The sequence below is a fragment of the Equus caballus genome, chromosome 2, assembly GCF_041296265.1.
Source record: "Equus caballus isolate H_3958 breed thoroughbred chromosome 2, TB-T2T, whole genome shotgun sequence".
Classification (NCBI taxonomy): Eukaryota; Metazoa; Chordata; class Mammalia; order Perissodactyla; family Equidae; genus Equus; species Equus caballus.
The window spans coordinates 94981232-94999297 of NC_091685.1; the positions used below are offsets into that span (position 1 = coordinate 94981232).

At 36.6% G+C, this 18066-nt stretch overlaps 1 protein-coding gene across 18 annotated transcripts in view; it reads left to right on the forward strand.

Annotated features, from left to right (window-relative positions):
• The window catches only part of INPP4B (inositol polyphosphate-4-phosphatase type II B), a 747831-nt gene that overhangs the window by 126408 nt on the left and 603357 nt on the right, over positions 1 to 18066 (forward strand). For all 18 annotated transcript variants that reach the window (XM_070258367.1, XM_070258371.1, XM_070258379.1 and 15 more), the window contains one exon: positions 9132 to 9194. The gene's annotated coding sequence lies outside the window, so the exon portion shown is untranslated. The remainder of the gene's footprint in view (positions 1 to 9131; positions 9195 to 18066) is intronic.

Sequence of the window (18066 nt, forward strand, 5' to 3'; positions counted from 1 at the left end):
CTTTAAGCGTGAGATGTGGCTTTTTTGTTGTTATTATTTTTCTGCTTTTCCTCTGGCATAGATTAAGCGTATATTTCAAAATGTCTTGGCCTTGATTATTACCTTTGCAGTTTTTCATTATTGATGATTAATCTAGGTATAATTATAATTCAGGGGAGAAGAAGTTTTTTTGATCTTACTGCTTGCAGACAGAGATAAATAGGTGTTTATTGTATTTCTTTTATCAATTTATTTTTTTCCAAAGTTTAAATACAAACACTTCTAAAAACCTACAATTCTAAGCCTTTGTTTTGTTTCGTTTTTCTTTTCTGTGATAATTGTTTCATAAAATAACAAGCAAGGAAAATTAGAAAGGAATCCAATTGGTAATAGTTTTAGTATTTGCAAAAGGAAATAATTGCAAAGGTCAGGTATAACACTTAAAATCTGACTCTAGGTGTTTCCTGGCTAATGTTGTCCAAATGTTAAAAATTTCTCAAACATATGTCTTCTTAAATATACAAATATGCTTTAAAATGGAATATATATGCACTTTTTATGCTAGATTCTCTTTTATTAAACAAAGCCAACAAGGAGTAGGTAATTTGAGGAGGAATGTTATATGTTGAAAATATGGAAAATGGCTTGTGTTCCAGGGAAAACGCTGATGTTCTGTCTCAGGAGCTGTCATGAAAGGGCGGTTCTCCAGTCATCACACCTGTAGATGCTGAGGAAGGACACTTGCAGATTGAAATCTATGCTTACTTCTTCCCGATCATCTTTAAAATCTATTTGTCCCTTTTTTTCAATGGGCCCAGACAGATGGGTGGGGATCCCAATGCCACCTAAAAAAATAAACTTTATTGGAGTATAACCTACATATTGAAAAGTGAGCAAATCTTAAGTGTACAGCTTGATAACATTTTGCAAAGGCAACATACATGCAGATCCAACTGCCAGATCAAGAAAGAGAATAGAATCAGTACCCCACGAGCTCCCCTTGTGTCCTCTACTAGTCACTACATACTCCACAGGAGTTTTCCCCCTCACACTTTATATAAATGCTGTCATGTTTTGTGTACTCTTTTGCATATGACTTCTTCCCCTAAACATTGTATGATATTCATCTGTGTTGTTCGTGTAACTGGTTTGTTCATTCTGATTAATGTAATCACTTCACTGTATGAATGCATCTTAATTTGTTCATCAGTTCTACAGTTAATGGAGATTTGAGCTGTTTCCAGATTGTCCCTACTGTGAAGAGTGCTATTATGAACATTCTTGTACATAATTTTTGGCAACTATAGTATGCCTTTATGGTGGTTATACACCTAAGAGTGGAATTTACCAAGCCATAAGGTGTGCATATGTTTACCTTTAGTAGATACTACTAAATCGTTTTCTAAAGTTATGCCAATTTCCACTCTCTGCCCCCTTCAAACAGGATATAACAGTACCATTGCTCCACATCCTTGCCACCTCTTGATGTTATCTGTCTTTTTTATTTTAGCCACACTTGTCTGCATATAATGGTATCTTGTGATTTTAATTTGCATTTTCCAAAGGACTAATAGAATTGAGAAAATTTTATTATGTTTATTGAAAATTTGAAAGCCCTCTTTTGTAAAATTTCTATTTATGTCTTCCCATTTTTCTATTGAGTTGTTTGCCTTGTTTGTAGTGATTTGTAGGAATTTATTTAAATATTCTGAATATGGGTCATTATCTGATATATGTATTGCAAGTTTCTTCTTGCGCACTGTGGCTTGCCATTTCATTCTCTACCTGACATCTTTTGATGAACAGTTCTTAATTTAAATGCAGTCAGAGTTATCATGTTCTCCCTTTTTATGGTTACCACTTTATGCTCTTTAAGAAATCATTGTCCATCCCAAAGAGAAGGATATTCTCTTCTGGAAGCTTTCTTGTTATCATCCACATTTAGGTATACAACTCTCTGAAACTGATGTTGTATGCGTAGGAGTCAAGATTCACTTTTTATCCCAAATGGACATTCACTCAGTAGTAGAGAGACTGTCCTTTCCCCACTGCTCTGCGTTGTCGAACTTGCCATAATGTACTAGTGTAATTAGTTGTCATGATTTGTGTGGGTTTGTTTCTGGACTCTCTGTTTTGTTGCATATTTTGTCAGGTTTTGTACAAATTACACACTGTGTTAATTACAAAAGCTTTATAATAAGTTTGATATTTGGTGGTTGAAGACTTCCAGATTTGTGGTTCTTTAATGTGACCTTAACTAATCTTGACCCTTTACGTTTCTGTATAAATGTTAGCTTGCAAATTTAAAATTAAAAACCCAACTACTGGAATTTTCATTGTGACTACACTGAATATGTGGATCAATTTGTAGCGAACTGACATCTCTATAATATTGAGTCTTTCAATCTGTGAACATGATGTATCTCTCTGCATTTATTTGTCTGCTATATTTTTTCTAAGTAATGTTTTGTAGGTTTTTGGTGTAGAGGTCGTGAACATATTTGTTCCAGGATGTTTGAAGTTTTTAATTTTATTTTAGGTGTATAATTTCTATGTTTTTATTTGTTATATGATAGCACAATTGATTTTTGTACAATAACCCTAAATTCAGTAACCTTGCTAAATTTACTAATTAAAACTAATATTTTTTTCTGTGGACTCATTATTTATTATTTTCATTTTAAATGTATTCCATTATTCATTAAAAGAAATGGATTTAAATTATTATCTTTATTGCTGTTTTTACTTAAAAATAAAATTGGAGTTTTTAATTTTAAATATTAGCTGAATAATAGCATTAACTGACATTCATAATAAAAAGAAAAGCTAGACTCTGGTTGAGAGTGTAAGATAGTGTGTTAGCATTTTAGTAGGTGCTGGAAAAATTGGAATTATCTCTTCTCTGTCCTCATCTGCATAATATTCTTGAGTAAATGAGTCTGCCACTCTGGTCTTTTGTTCCTCATCTGTAAAATGATGATATTGGACTAGATAAGTTTTAGTTCCTTTTGATCAGGGGTAGATGTCTCAGACAACTTTTAGGTAAAAGGTTGTGCTTTTGGACTTTTCCCTTTCTTCTACTCTTCCCCTTACAGCATTGTGACAGAGGGCAATGGGCCTCATGTGATCTCCTTTTTGGGGAGGGTAGTAGGCAGGCCCAAGCCCACTTAACATTCCCATGTCTCCTGCTCAGGCCACTTGGGAACTTCTGTCTTCCCTGGACACCACATATTGACTATGGGGATAATAGGACTCTGTCTCAGGTTCATAACTGTAGACACTTCCCTCCTAAACCTCCTCTAATGCCCCCTGACTGCTCCTATGTCATGTTCCATGCCAAGTGCTGGTTTTCTCAGAGAATCTTGAGTTCTCTCCAGTCTATGCCCTGAAAAGTAGTCTGCTAGTCCTAATGCTCATATTCTCACGTTCAAGTGGGGTTTAACTTAGAGATGGGAAATGGGGACTTGATGTTTGACGTTTTCCTCCTCTGTCTGACCTCTTCTCCATACAACTCTTGAGCCCGAGGCAATTTTCCATATCTGTTACGTCATACTCTGTTTTTTTCCACTCTTGGCATCACGAAACTCCGTGATGTTGTTCTCTAGGTCTGACTTCTAATATGTTCATGGCAACCAAAATTGTGTTTTTAAAAATCCTCTTCCTTAGGGAAAGCCTGATATTCAAGACTGTTGTCTTGCTATGGATCCAAACTTCTTGCTGGATATCAGACTACAGACTCTTTTTCTTATTTTATCTTGTAACAGTCCTAATCCTCCTTGAGGCAAGTGCTACTCCTGGTGGAAAGGTGAGGTCAAACACAGAGAAATGCTAAAGCATTGCACATGATATATTTACAGACATTAGCATCCTTGTCATATGATGGCCTATCACCTCTTTCATATTCCTTTGTTTTCTGCCTCTTTCCTATCTGACATACTATTTGTTCAAATGTTCTTTAAATTTTATGTGGTGGCAATAAGGACTTATTATGCTGTTTCCATCATAGGTCATGGTAAGATATTTATGCCACAAAAGTTAGCTCTATCTTATCTGCACTAATAGATATTTAACACATAGCGAGTGGGTATGTACTTACTAGGAAATTCCTTCCTATGTGCTGCACATTGAATTAGGTACTAAAGAGGATAGGTGAGAAGCATAAGATACAATAACTGTCCTTGAGCAACTTAAAACATAGTTGGGGAGACATGACAGCACGAGACAACCCAAGAAGGCAATATAAATTATAGGCATTGACTATAATTGCTATCCGAGGTCAGAGAAGGATAAAATCAACCGAGCCCAAAGTCCCCGGGGATCGCTTTATGGAGATGTTGGCATTAAATCTTTGACAGGGTGGTAAATTTGGAAGGTGCTGAAGAGTGAGAATTGAACCACACTGGAAGGAATAGATGTGGAGAATGGAACTGGGAGAGAACAACATGGGAGCCGTTAGGGTCTCTGCCTGACTGAACAAGAGAGATGATATTGAAGAACAGTGTAAAATTCATGGACTGCACAGGAAACTTAAAAAAAAAATTAGTATATCCAGTATACATGATATACAATTTTTAGCTTCTTCCCCCATGGGCCTCATAAAGCTCAAATTGTGAAAACCAACATCACAGGATATAAAAATGGAGAATTTTGACGCTTAAGGCAAGAGCTATCAGCTAGCAAAATGATGTATGAAAGAGGTCATGTTGTAGAAATTTCCTAGCAGGAGCATGAAAACTGGTTAGATGATAACTCCTACATTCCTAATCCAAAAAGAATGGCAGATCTGGAGATTAAAGGCAGATTTCTTTAGAGTGAACTAAGGGTCCATTAGGAATATCCACAAAGAGGTACATTGTGAGGTGTTTCCCCTTTTCCCCTCTCAGTGCTAGAAAGAGGTGCTTCAAGGAGACTTGGTGAAGTTTAATATGTGCCCCTTGAAGTTTTAGGGGTGGTAGTGGAGACAGTGGACTGATTTCTGATGAATCTAAAAGCCAAGAGATGAGCTAATGAGCAGTTTAGGTAGAGGTGTTGAAATGGGATTAGCCTGTTTTCCCAGGGTTTCTTAGAAAGTTCCCTGTGGAACAAGTGTAGGCCATGGATGTGAGAGAGCAGTAATGACACTGTCTAGGGCCTCTCCCATAAGGCTGCCCAGGGACTGAACTGGTCTCAGAAGGTAGAAGGTGCAGGTGTCACTTGGAACTGTGGATGCAGCAAGTGATAAAGTGAGACAGTATGACTCCCATCAAGGGCAGTCCAGATGAAAGGTCCCCAGTGATTGGAGAAGGGAGAGCAATCACTGAAGAACCTGGAAAAGCATCCACTGGTTGAGAATCATCTTTAAATACATACCAGGCTTCTTAGCTCAGTGACCAGAAAGTAAACTTTCTGTCTCCATTTACCTCTTCTTTCCCTACTTTCCCTCTTTCACTTCTCTCCCACACTCCAGAGGCATTGGAGCCACAGTTACCTGGCTGGGGAAGAAGGACCTGGGGAAAAAGTATGGGACCAGTATCTCTCTCTTCATTGACTGTTGGTTTCCACTTGCAGCAGATCCTAGCTATGGAGGGGAGACAATTTAAACTTTAAATCAGCTTTTTATATGTAGCTGGGTGTACTAATTTCTAAATTGAGAATGTTTGGTGACTTAATGTAACTATAAGATTAAGTTCCAAGTGAACAGGATATGGGTAAGGCCTTATTTCTTATTAGCTCAAGAGATGCTGCATTGGTTTCCTAGAGCTACCATAACAAATCACCACAAACTGGGTGTCTTAGAAGAAGAGAAATTTGTCCTGTCACAGTTTTGGAAGGTACAAGTCAAAAATCAGAGTGACTACAGAGCCATGTTCTCTCTGAAAGCAGTAGAGGAGACTCTGTTCCATGACTTTCTCTTAGTTTCTGGTGTTGCCAGCATCCTTGGCCTTGCTTGGCTTGCTGTTGCATCACTCCAATCTCTGCCTCTAGTCACATGGCGATCTCCCTCTCTGTGCCCTTGTCCTCACATGGCATTCTCTTTTCTTTATGTGTCTGTCTTTGTGTCTCATCTTACAAGGACACTAGTCATATTGGATTAAGGGTCCACCCTACCATATAACATCATCTCAACTTACATTTTAATTACATCTGCAAAGACTCCATTTCTAAATAAGGTCACATTCGTAGGTACTAGGGTGAGACTTCACCACATCTTTTGGGAGACATAATTCAATGCACAGCAGATGTTTACCAGACTTTGGTCTGCTTGGTGATGGCACCTTGGAGCTGGGGGCTGTGGTTAGTGTGATCAAAGTCTCTTCCGAGTTTCTTTATTTCTAATCATATATGCTGTACTCTTTCAGAATACATAGTATGAGATTTTAAATCTGAAACAGTGTTTCTTAATGTATCCCTATCAGGAATGCAGCTACTGGAAATGCCTCTTTATATTTTGTCCACTTTCTCCCAGTGCTGTTGCCAGTATTTCTCTTCTTTGACATCTTATGAGCATTTTAATGAGAGGTTGAGAAGAAGCACAATGAGCATTGCAAGTGAGCCTCAGGTGAAGCTGGTCTCCGTGTCTTTTTATGATTCCAGTTCTTCCTATGCATTGTCCCAGCTCCCTGGGAAGACATATCCCTAATTACCTGCCTCCCAGCCTTAGTCTTTCAAAGTCCTTCTCTTTGGTGAAATTTTCTTAGACCAAACAGGGCTGATTGTCAACCAGCCTGCACCTGTTCAGCCATTCTGACTGATGCTTTTAAAGACTATTTTTTAAATCTCCCTTTCTTGGCTGAAGAATACTCTTTCAATGCCTTCTCTTGCTTCAATACATTATATGTTGTTTAATGATGTTATTTATACCAATTACTTGAAAAATTGTCTACAAATGTGTTTTCTCCACTAAACCATGTTTTTTTTGAGTCACTTTTTGTTTGCTGTGGTTTCTCTAAAGTCTATTCAGACCTTGGTTTGCAGTAGGAGCTCAGTAAGTGTTTTCTGAATTGGGTCGAGTATTCACAAGAATAGACAACGGCCAGTTGCTTTAAGAGAATCTTGAAGCGTATCACAGTTTGTTGGAGGGCTTCTCAGCAAAATCAAAGGGAGCCACTGCAGTGGAGTGATTGACAGCTTACTCATCTTCCTGAAATGCTGTTCAATCTTTTCCCCCCACCTACCCAAAGACCTAAAGTGACTTTTTATTTCCTTTGTCATCACAGAGTCTGATTAATAACTAGGCAAATTAGGTAACATCCAGTGTAATATGATTTTTTTTTTTTGAGGAAGATTAACCCTGAGCTAACATCTGCTGCCAATCCTCTTTTTGCTGAGGAAGACTGGCCCTGAGCTAACATCCATGCCCAACTTCCTCTCCTTTATACATGGGACACCTACCACAGCATGGCTTGCCAAGCGGTGCCATGTCCCAACCCGGAATCCGAACTGGACGAACCACGCCAAAGTGGAACGTGCGCACTTAACCACTGCGCCACCGGGCTGGCCCCCAGTGTGATATGATTTTAATCATTCCACCACATGGCTCACTAGGGCAGTAATTTTCTTTTTTTTTTTTCCTTTTTTGATTTTTATTGCAGTGACAGTGGATTATAATATTATATAGCTTTCAGATGTGCATTGTAATATATTTCGAATTCTGTGTAGATTACATCACGTTCACCAACCAAAAACTAATTATAGGCCGTTCCCTCACATGTGAGCCTAATCACCCCTTTTGCCCTCCCCCTTCCCCCCTTTCCCTATGAAACCACCAATCCAGTCTCCGTTGCTGTGTGTTTGTTTGTCATTGTTTTTATCTTCTACTTATGAGTGAGATCATACGGTATTTGACTTTCTCCCTCTGACTTACTTCACTCAGCATATACCCTCAAGGACCATCCATGTTGTCATAAATGGCCAGATGTCATCATTTCTTATGGCTGAGTAGTATTCCATTGTGTATATATACCACATCTTCTTTATCCATTTGTCCCTTGATGGGCACCTAGGCTGCTTCCAAGTCTTGGCAATATTCACAATAGGGCAGTATTTTCAGTGGGGTTGCAAGATTTTTTTTAAGAAGAATGATGATAGTAATAGTAATAATGATGTTGACAATTATATTAGCTAATATTGATTAGTTCTATGTCCTTTATATGTATTTATCTCACTTATTTATCCTATCAGCTCTATGAAATAGGAAGAATTATCATTCTGATATTACACATGAAAAGTGAAGGCTTACAGAATTTAATTTACTTACCCAAGTTCAACCCGCTGCTAAGATGTTGTGGTGATTGCTGTTATATGACTATTCTTATAATGACTGTTATAGTCAATTAATCAATGTTGCTTTTAACTGTTAACATTTCTTCAAATAACTTTCTTAATGAGTGAATTTAAAATTCTTACCTATCTCTGTGACAGTCCTCTCTGGAAAGCTATTGCTCAGACTTGAATTTCTTATCCTCCAATCTGAACATTCAGATAATGATGCAATAAAATCTTTTATGGGATACTCCTCAAGATTGTTATATGCTAAGGGAGGGAATAAGATATATTTTCATAACTTTTGACTTCTATAAAGTACTTTCCTCCTCATTGCAGCATAGAAAAGCTCTGAAATTGCATCTCATAAGCAGGGTAATCTGCAATTATTTACAGAGTCATCCCACAATATCTCATTTTATCACTTTTGTGGAAAGACAGAATAGGAAAACACCCAAACTTTCATGAATATTTTAAAACCCATACTCACTGGGGGAGGGAGGAAAGTAAATTTAGATAATTGCAAATTCCATTTCAGTCAGTTGTATTCCAAGTAAATGTTCTGTCCCAACATAGCCTACATCTTATCTTTTGAAATGACAGAAGCTAATGCTTTTCCTTGCTCTAGTGTTGGTCTTGTTCCCATGCGAGAAAAGAGAGAGAAGGGAAGGAAACAGACTGAGTACCTGCCTCAGTCACCCATTTCCCCACCTGCAGGGGAGAGGGGACCTTTGGGGAAGTTATTTGGCATTTAAGGCAAATGGTTCCCAAGGCACCTGCTGAATGGAGCTGAATATTTTGTCAAATGATTTTCCTCTCTGACCTTTATTGCTAATGAATCTTCTTTAAGAAGTATTTAAAGAGTGAAAAGAAAGGTTGTTTTTACTAATCTCTTTTCTTTTTGCCTACAGAACTCAAAGAAATGGTGTTACCTGGCAATAGATCTGCTGTCTTTTATGAAAAATCAGGCCAAGGTAATTCTTATTTTGAATTGATATATTTTAAAATCTGTTTACCTCTGATACATGAAATGAGTTGGCTTTCTTTGATTACTGGTTTTAGCTATTGAATAACCTATCAAAAAAGTAAATCATTATCTGAAATGTAGAGGGAATGATTTATGATGATTACCATATTTATGAAGTGGACAATAAAATTTAAAATATATATTAGCTTATCAAAACATTGTGGAAAATGGTTAATTTGCTGGCACTACTCTTTCACTTATGTTAGTACATGAGTAGGATCTTGACTAGAAGATTGTATTCTCTTTGTTTGGAAATAACTCCAATCAATGTATCATATTTACAAATGCCAGACAGTAAGAGAATTAGCTTCTTGTCAGGGTACAGTGATGAGATTTTCCTTTTTATTTAAGCTTTAGTCAGATGGCTTTACATATTATTTTTTGAATACGCAAAAAATTTCATTAGAAATTCCTAGAAAACTTCAAGTTTTATGAAGACACCTTCATACAAAACATATATTTTCCTTGGAAAGATTGAATTATATTATATAGTTGTTGAATAGCATGCCTGATTGTGCTCAACAGATTGCATATTTAGTTACTAAATTTTCAAATTGCTATAATTTATTTACATATGTTGGCCTAAGAATATGAATATTCATGCAAATATTCTAATAACATATATATGTAAACAAAAGGTTGGTATAGACGGAGATATACAATGCGTGTATGTTTTATGAATAAAGCTGCTATCTCAAAAGTTTTATAGAAAAGTTTCTGAAAGATCAGAATTATGATGGGAACTAGACCCGTCTATCAACTTCTAGTTGTATGTAAAGGAACACACATAATAGATTTATTGAAATGTATATTAGGCTGCATACTAATTGGAACTGATTGGGTTTTATTTTTGACAAATTGTTGAATTCCAAAAAACAAATGAGTGCTGAAACAAAGATAGCATTTAAATTTAATGGGCATCAGCAGAAAAATTTGTTTCTGAACTTTAATTTGCAGTTGAACAAAAATAAATCGTTAAGTTGAGTTACAAATTGGGGTGTTTCTACTTATTTCTAGTTTTCAGTCAATTCTTCAAAGGAGGTTTAAACCCCTTAAGGATTCAGCTTCTCTCCCCTATTTTGAATTATAGGCAATCTATTCAAGTTTTGTCTATACTAAATGTTAATTCAAACTATAAAGGATTTTTAAGTGGTTAATGACATCAATTGAAGTTTGGCTTTTACATAGAACTGTTAACTGTGACTCCCCAAAGAGAGTCATTATTATGAGAACTAATACAGACAATACGTGGAAGAGGTTGAAGCTGAGGTACGTGATACAGACATAGGGAGGGAAGTGGTAGAAAAGTGCTTGTTGAGGGAGAATCGATGGAAGATGACACAGTAAAGAGAGAAAGAAACACAATGAATGAGATGAAGTCAATGAAGAGGGTCAAGGATCCATGTCCTTTAGAATAAAAATAAAGGATGAAGGGAGCACAGGCTGTCTAGGATGCATTCGTGTGAATTTTTTCTTTTTTAGGAGGTTGTATATACTAATATATTAAATTTTATTAGGCTCTTGTTTTATTTATTTAAGATATGGACAACCTTATTTTGAACTGAATGTAAGAAAGGGAGATGTGGAGTGGAAGAAGGGTAATTTCCACTAACATGGTAAAATTCCTAGCATAACGTACCCAGAGTAATAAAATTTGCTTCTTCCTAACACGAGAGTAAAGGAATAGTTGTATATATTGCCAGAGTCCAAGTGCTTTGGAGTGATAAAACACCCAAAGAGATTATGCTTTGTGATGTATGCGTTTGTGTGGAGGTTGGGAGTATGGTGTGGAGGAGTAACTTGCGGTGGGAGAGGTGGCATTCATGTCATCATCTCTCTGGGTTGGTCCTTTGGATTCACTGAAATAGGGTGCTTGCAATCTTAGAAAAAATCCTGTGAATAAGACAAAGAATGCTAATGTATTGATGCTCTGTCTTGATTATCTCAGATGGGTTATGTACATTTAAATTTCCATGTTTAAATAGTAGGAGTTTAAGACATATTAGTGAAGGTGCTATTTCTAGACAAATGGGACCATACATCTTTTCTCAGTTGCGCATGATGACTAACACTCATTTCGTGTAGGATTCCCTGTGGCGATGGAGCTCCGAGAGAAAGCTATTGGATTAACAGGCACTTTTGTGTGTGCAGATACCTGAAAGTTCTACATTTGACTCTTTTAACAGGAGTATTTAAATAACTTTTCATGTAGCGTTTTATTAGGTGAAGTTATTTGTGCCTGTTAGTCACAATATTCTTAATTTTGTCATCCAAAGAGAGAGGCAACTTCAACTAGTCAGGTCAAAATTATCCTTCTATATAGCTAATAAGATTACATACAAAAATAGAGACTGTTATTCTGTTCCATTTTTACATAGGTTTATCTGTCATGGAAATAGATTGAATTTCAATTAAGAAAACTTCACATCTCTAATTTATTTTTATTTTGTAAGAATAATAAGTTTTATTCTCACACATATTTAACTTTTTCTGTTTTTTCTGAAATTTTTCTGAAATTTTTCTGTTTTTTCTGAAATTGAAATGGAATATTGAGGATTCTGCAATTTTTTGATGTATTCCAGGTTGAAATCTGGGCTCAGTATAAATACAGTTATTTTTTTTTTTTTGAGGAAGATCCACTCTGAGCTAACATCTGCTGCCACTCCTCCCCTTTTTACTGAGGAAGACTGGCCCTGAGCTAACATCCGTGCCGTCTTCCTCTATTTTATATGTGGGACGCCTACCACAGCATGGCTTGATAAGCGGTGCATAGGTCTGCACCTGGGATCCGAATCAGCAAACCCTGGGCCGCCGAAGCGGAGCGCGTGAACTTAACCACTATGCCAGTGGGCCGGCCCCAGTATAAATGCAATTTTGAGAATTGAAAATAAACTGTGTCATAAGGCTAGAGTATCATATTACTTATGTTCAAGGGTATTAAGAAGTAACTTATGAATATATTATTTAAAGATTTGTTTCATCGTGGTTTATTATTATTGGCTGTAGAAAATGTTGTAGATGGAATACATGTTAAGTTTTTGAAAGGATAAAAATTTGGTATTTTAAGAGCTTACTACAAATTATATTTTATATTATTTATTACATGCCTACTATAAAGTAACAATGGAAAATAAAACATCACAACTTGCGGGTTGATTAAAACATTAATGACCATGAATTTAAATGAGAGTTAGAAATGCTTCTATGGCACGTGATGAGAGGTGTGGTGTGATTGTCACATTGCCGGAATTAGATTCCATGTATGATGTATGCAATGCTTTACAAAAATATAGCTATGACATCAGGCAAAGCCTGCTACCAAAGAGTACTTAAACTGCAAGTCAGAGAATAAATCATTGAACGTTTTCATAGAGAAGTGATTAAAAAGTAATTCTTACAGAGAATTTACATGAGAAATAGCAATTATGATAATTTTACAGAATATGCCTTTTTTGGTTTATATGATTTTTGTCATTCGCAAAAGTTCTTGGTATTCTTCACTCTTCTGAGTATTAGATTCTGTGGGATACTCCATCTTTTAAAAGCTTTTTTACAAACTCACAAGACTATAAGACATAGCATTGTCAACTGCTGCTAATATTCAGGTTTTTCCATCTATTTCCCACCTGTTTCTTACTTTATTTGTTTCTCTCTTATTCCACTACCTATCCTAAACATTCTTGTCTTACCTTGTGCTGAAAAATCCACTCTGAATGCCCAATCTTCTTTGTCTCTTATTCCTCTACTTAGTAGAGAACTACATAGTAGTTCTCATGTGTGCATGTGTGTATGTGTGGTTATATGTATATGTGTACATATGTATAATTTTATTTTATTATGTATAAAGGTACACACACAGACATGGGATTTTTTTCCTTCAGTGTGATAGTAAAGAAGATCTTTCTGCCATCTACTTTTACTCCCACTTCTGAGTGAAGTAGGCAAACTTTGAATGAATGGGCTCCTTACATCTCCAGGATTTCCACTGGAGGAATATTTAAAAGGCTAACAGATTCCTTTGTATTATGAGAGTTATAATTTAGCTCTGTTTTGCATTAATTAGGACTACCTTGAGAACCTACTCTCCCTTTATCATATCTTTTCAATGAGAATAAAATCTAAAATTAAAATATACTAATTTATAAAGCAAATAACTTTCAACTATTGAAACACACTGTCTTCACCAAGGGGAGATTGCCTAATTCTGTCACCCATTGGTTTTGTGCCATGTCATTTGCACATGTCATTGGAGAAAAATCTAACCTGAGCTACTCAACAAAAGCACTGTAGCCTAAGAGCAAAACACTGCCTTATGCGGATACTGCCTACTGCATATCTTACATCAGAATCAACAGGAAAAAAAATTATATTGTAATTTGCCACCTCATTCATTCATCAATTCAGTGTTTACGTAATGTATTCATAAATGCTTCAGCTGGAGTGAGGGTACATGCAGAACTTGAGAGTCTCTCTCTCTCTCTCTCTCATTACACACACACACACACACACACACACAGACTCACACCTTACATACATACATATAGAGGCTACAAAGTAAATCTTTTTTCATGCTTGTAGAAGTTATCTCCATGCTCCTTATCATTTTTCACAAATTTAATTTCTTCTATGTTCTTCTGTACATCATTATTCGTGGATAGCTGGAAGCCATTAAAGCAGACCCTACTAGCAATTTTTAAGTTTTCAATAACTGTTGAATCTCATGCCTAGGGATTTTGTGGCCATTTTGAATGTGTGTGTCTGTTTGCGTATATGCAGTCTGAAATAACATATTCCCAGCTGTACCATAGAGTCTTTTTAGGCTAGAACCCTAAAACTACCTAAATGCTAGGTGCGGAGGTTGGGGAAGAGCGGTGGTTATTTGGGGAGTTGAGATGAAATTAGGACTGTTGGGGTTGGAGCAGGCCTTTGGGAATTGGGGCTCGCAAAGAATTGGCATTTCCCGGTAGAGGACTAAGGACTTTGAGGGTGTTGGTTCCTTATGGCTTTCGCAGTTGTGTTAGTTTTCGGTTTTGCAATACTGGCATTACTTTGGAAGGGGAAGCAAATCATTGGAGGCAGAGTGGTGTGGGCAGAGGCAATAATTTATAACATGGGATGTCCACCAGACTTTGCAAGTGCATATATATGTATGTTTGTCCTTTTCTCTGGAAATGTATTTTTAATGCATTTGGCATTTTAAAAGTTACGCCACTAGATGTCAGCAGCAACCTCCTAGGGTTCCTGGGGCCTTAATTCATAACAACACAAAAAATTGGTACTTCATTAGAGCATCTTATGTAAGAATGGGAGGTACTTATTTTGAAAATTTAAAAAGTATGCTTTGAGGTATGAGAAGGAGGATTCCAATCGTCATAAAAAATTTGGAAACTATTTTTTCAACTGGTTTCTGTTTGCATGTAACCAGTTACTTTTACTTCCAGTATTCCCTCTACCAATGAAATGGCATGAAGAACTATGTGTGTGCCTAAGTTTTTAGAAGTTGTACCTGATGTCAGAGCTATGAACTTCTGTTTCAAGGTTTTATGATTCATTTATGTCAAGGTTGCATGAGTATTTGTGCTCTGGGTTTGTTCCATTGTGTTTTTGCAGAGGCTTTTTTGGTGCTGCAGCCCATCAGAAGATTGTGTGGTATTAATTTTTCAGCATGCACATCTGTGCGCTGTTTGCTTAGTAATGTCTAAAGCTTTCAGGATCTGTGCTCTGTTGTTACAAGACACTTGGAGCGTTTTGATAGGTGCCAAGAAGTTATGTGTGTTTGCTCAGCAGTTGACAAAGAAAACAAACTAGAAATTCCCAAAAATGATATTTTCCATGAATTATAGCACGTATAATAGTTTAGTCCTTAAAATAGCAGGTAAAAGTATCTCAAATGTTTTTTCCAGAAATTAATAAGAAAATTGTAGTAGTGGCCAATGTTCAATAAATATTAGTAACATTATTTTAAATCATGCGATTAATATCTGGTCAAATCAGATTCACATTAGCAGGAAGATTCAGACTAATCTGTTGGATTTTAGTCACTGGTTAGAACTCAGTCTTAGGTAATTGGCTATGAGTTGACCTAGTACCAAGCAGATTTTTAAATGATTAAGAAAAAGGTAGAATTGCTCCCATTTCTCTCCCTTGGAAAAATCCTGCTTTCAACGTATTTAAAAATGTGTATCTTGGGCTGGCCCCGTGGCCAAGTGGTTAAGTTTGCACGCTCCGCTGCAGGCAGTCCAGTGTTTCATTGGTTCAAATCCTGGGCGCGGACATGGCACTGCTCATCAAACCACACTGAGGCAGCGTCCCACATGACACAACTAGAAGGACCCACAACGAAGAATATATACAACTATGTATGGGGGGGCTTTGGGGAGCAAAAGGAAAAAAAATACAATCTTTAAAAATAAATAAAGAAAGAAAGAAAAAGAAAAAGAAAAATATATATCTTAGGAGCTGGCTTGGTGGCATAGTGGTTGGTTTTGCGTGCTCTGCTTTGGTGACCCATGGTTTGCAGGTTTGGATCCCAGGCACAGACTTACACACCACTCATCAAGCCATGCTGTGGAGGCACCCCACATATAAAACAGAGGAAGATTGGTGCAGATGTTAGCTCAGGGCCAATCTTCCTCATTAAAAAAAAAAAAAACTTAGGAAAAGCTGGAAAAAAGAATTAGGAAAGCATTTTCTTTCTTGACACCAGTTCTAACGAGCAACATACTAATGTAATATATCCTCATCACTTTTAAGATTTTTAAAAATTGTCTTGGTGCACTGAGGTGGGGGCTAACTCAACTAGTAGGTGGGCTAAAAAAATAATTCCTTTCATATTGAAGGTGTTATATTTGAGAATTATTAGTTTAACTTTACAAGATTATCATTGTTTCTTATTTTTTGCATTTCTGTTTTAGAACTACTAGTAAAAAGGACTTACCAAGATTTTCCCCAAGACTGTGGTTGTTACTCTTAATTATGTTTTAGGTGATGAGACGAACATTTGAAATCATGCTGCAGTTACTTGACCCATGCAATTTCCTCACATAGAGCAGATGCAGTGAGTAAGTGCTGTTTGTAAATGGAAGGCACATTATTAGCCAGATGTTCAGTTAAGACACTCTCAACATTGAGCCTGATGTGGAAGCACGCAGCTTGCTTGATCTGTAACAGTCCATCCTATGCTTCCAGTACTTAATCTCCTAGAAGGGGTCAGGGCTGGGATGTGACCAGGGCATCTGTCTTCAGACTGCCACTTGCTTCATTATTTATAAATAGTTAAATGACTCAGATGTTCGTGAAGTATTTCAAATAGAGATGCTTCCAATTTTAAACAAACTGTTCTAACTCCACATTAAGAAACGAACTCCTACTTCCATATGCACCAGTGCTTTTGTCCTTAACATGTTCATTTCCCTGTGCATTGACATAGATTAAGTAAAAGTAGAAAGAGTGTCATGTTCCCTTTGGGCTGTTCCAGAAATTCAAACATCTCAACCTGACATTCAGAGACCGCTTTTCTGCCACTGCTTCCCAAATCTTCCCAATCTCATTTCTACCCGAATTCCACACCCAGACGTGGCCTCGTTGCCCATACATGGAGGTGGATCAACCCTGAGTAGGATTTACTTATTTCTACTTCATGACTTTGCATTTACCATTGCTTTATTCTTCTCTCTCTCAACTTCTTATTCTTCATTTCAGAGACAACAGAGTGTAGTGGGAACACTTCTTGGGATCCAGATGGTCTGTATTCAAATCCCAGATTGGGATTTGTTAGCTTATTTCTGCCTGACCTAATACAAGCTATTTAACCCATTAGGTCTCATATTGGTTTCTTCTACAAAACTGGGAAAGAAAAATACTTAAATAATAAGTGAGTTAATGCTGGTATTAACTTATGATATTACTATTAACTTACAATAGTTACTGGCACACAGTAAATGCTTAATATTATATTAACTACTGTGAGTTCTGTCAAGTCGATCTCAAAATTCACATCCATAAAATTTAGTCTCCAATTTATCATTCTTCATAATAATTCATAATAACAGTCATTATTAATCTTGGTGTATGTTTACAGCTCTACCTGCCCACCTCACCAGTACTTATGTATTTGTTGATCTTACCCTCTTGGTGTATTATTTTCCTCATCAATAAAATGGGATAATAATACTTTCCACAGCCATATCTAGGGTTATTGTGAAGACAAAATTAGAAAATAAGAGTAATAACAAGATTGGTGATAATTACCATTTATCCTGCTTTTGCTATGTGTGAGGAACTGAACTAGGAGTTTTATTTACATTGAGTTATCACTTAACAAATTAAATGATAGTGTTTGATGGTTGATGGAGAGGATGATTCACATTAAGACCTGTTGAGGAAGAAAATGGCAGAACATCCAAGTACAAAAGTCAAACAAGTGGAAATATAGAATTAGGTTCAAAAGAGGAGTTGCAACCTGAGATGGAGTTTATAAACTGTCATAGAATTTGACTGAAGCTGCGTGAGTGGATGAATGACTCACCTGAGAGAGACAATGTAGACAGAAGAGCAGCCAAGAAAGAAGCCCCCTACCCCCAATATGCACACACTCACACAGAAGGGTGAGGCTCCGAGTCATGCGTTTCTCCAGTTTTTGTAAAGCTAAGGTATAATAATGTTTTCTGGGAGCTAATGCAACTATTCTATTAAATTCCACAGTTGAAAATAGTGTCAGATATAAAATTATTGTGTCTGAAAAAACTGGGTACAGATAAAATGACTCATCCTAATTTTTGACCTTATATAAATGTCATTATCAACAGCAATTAGTCATG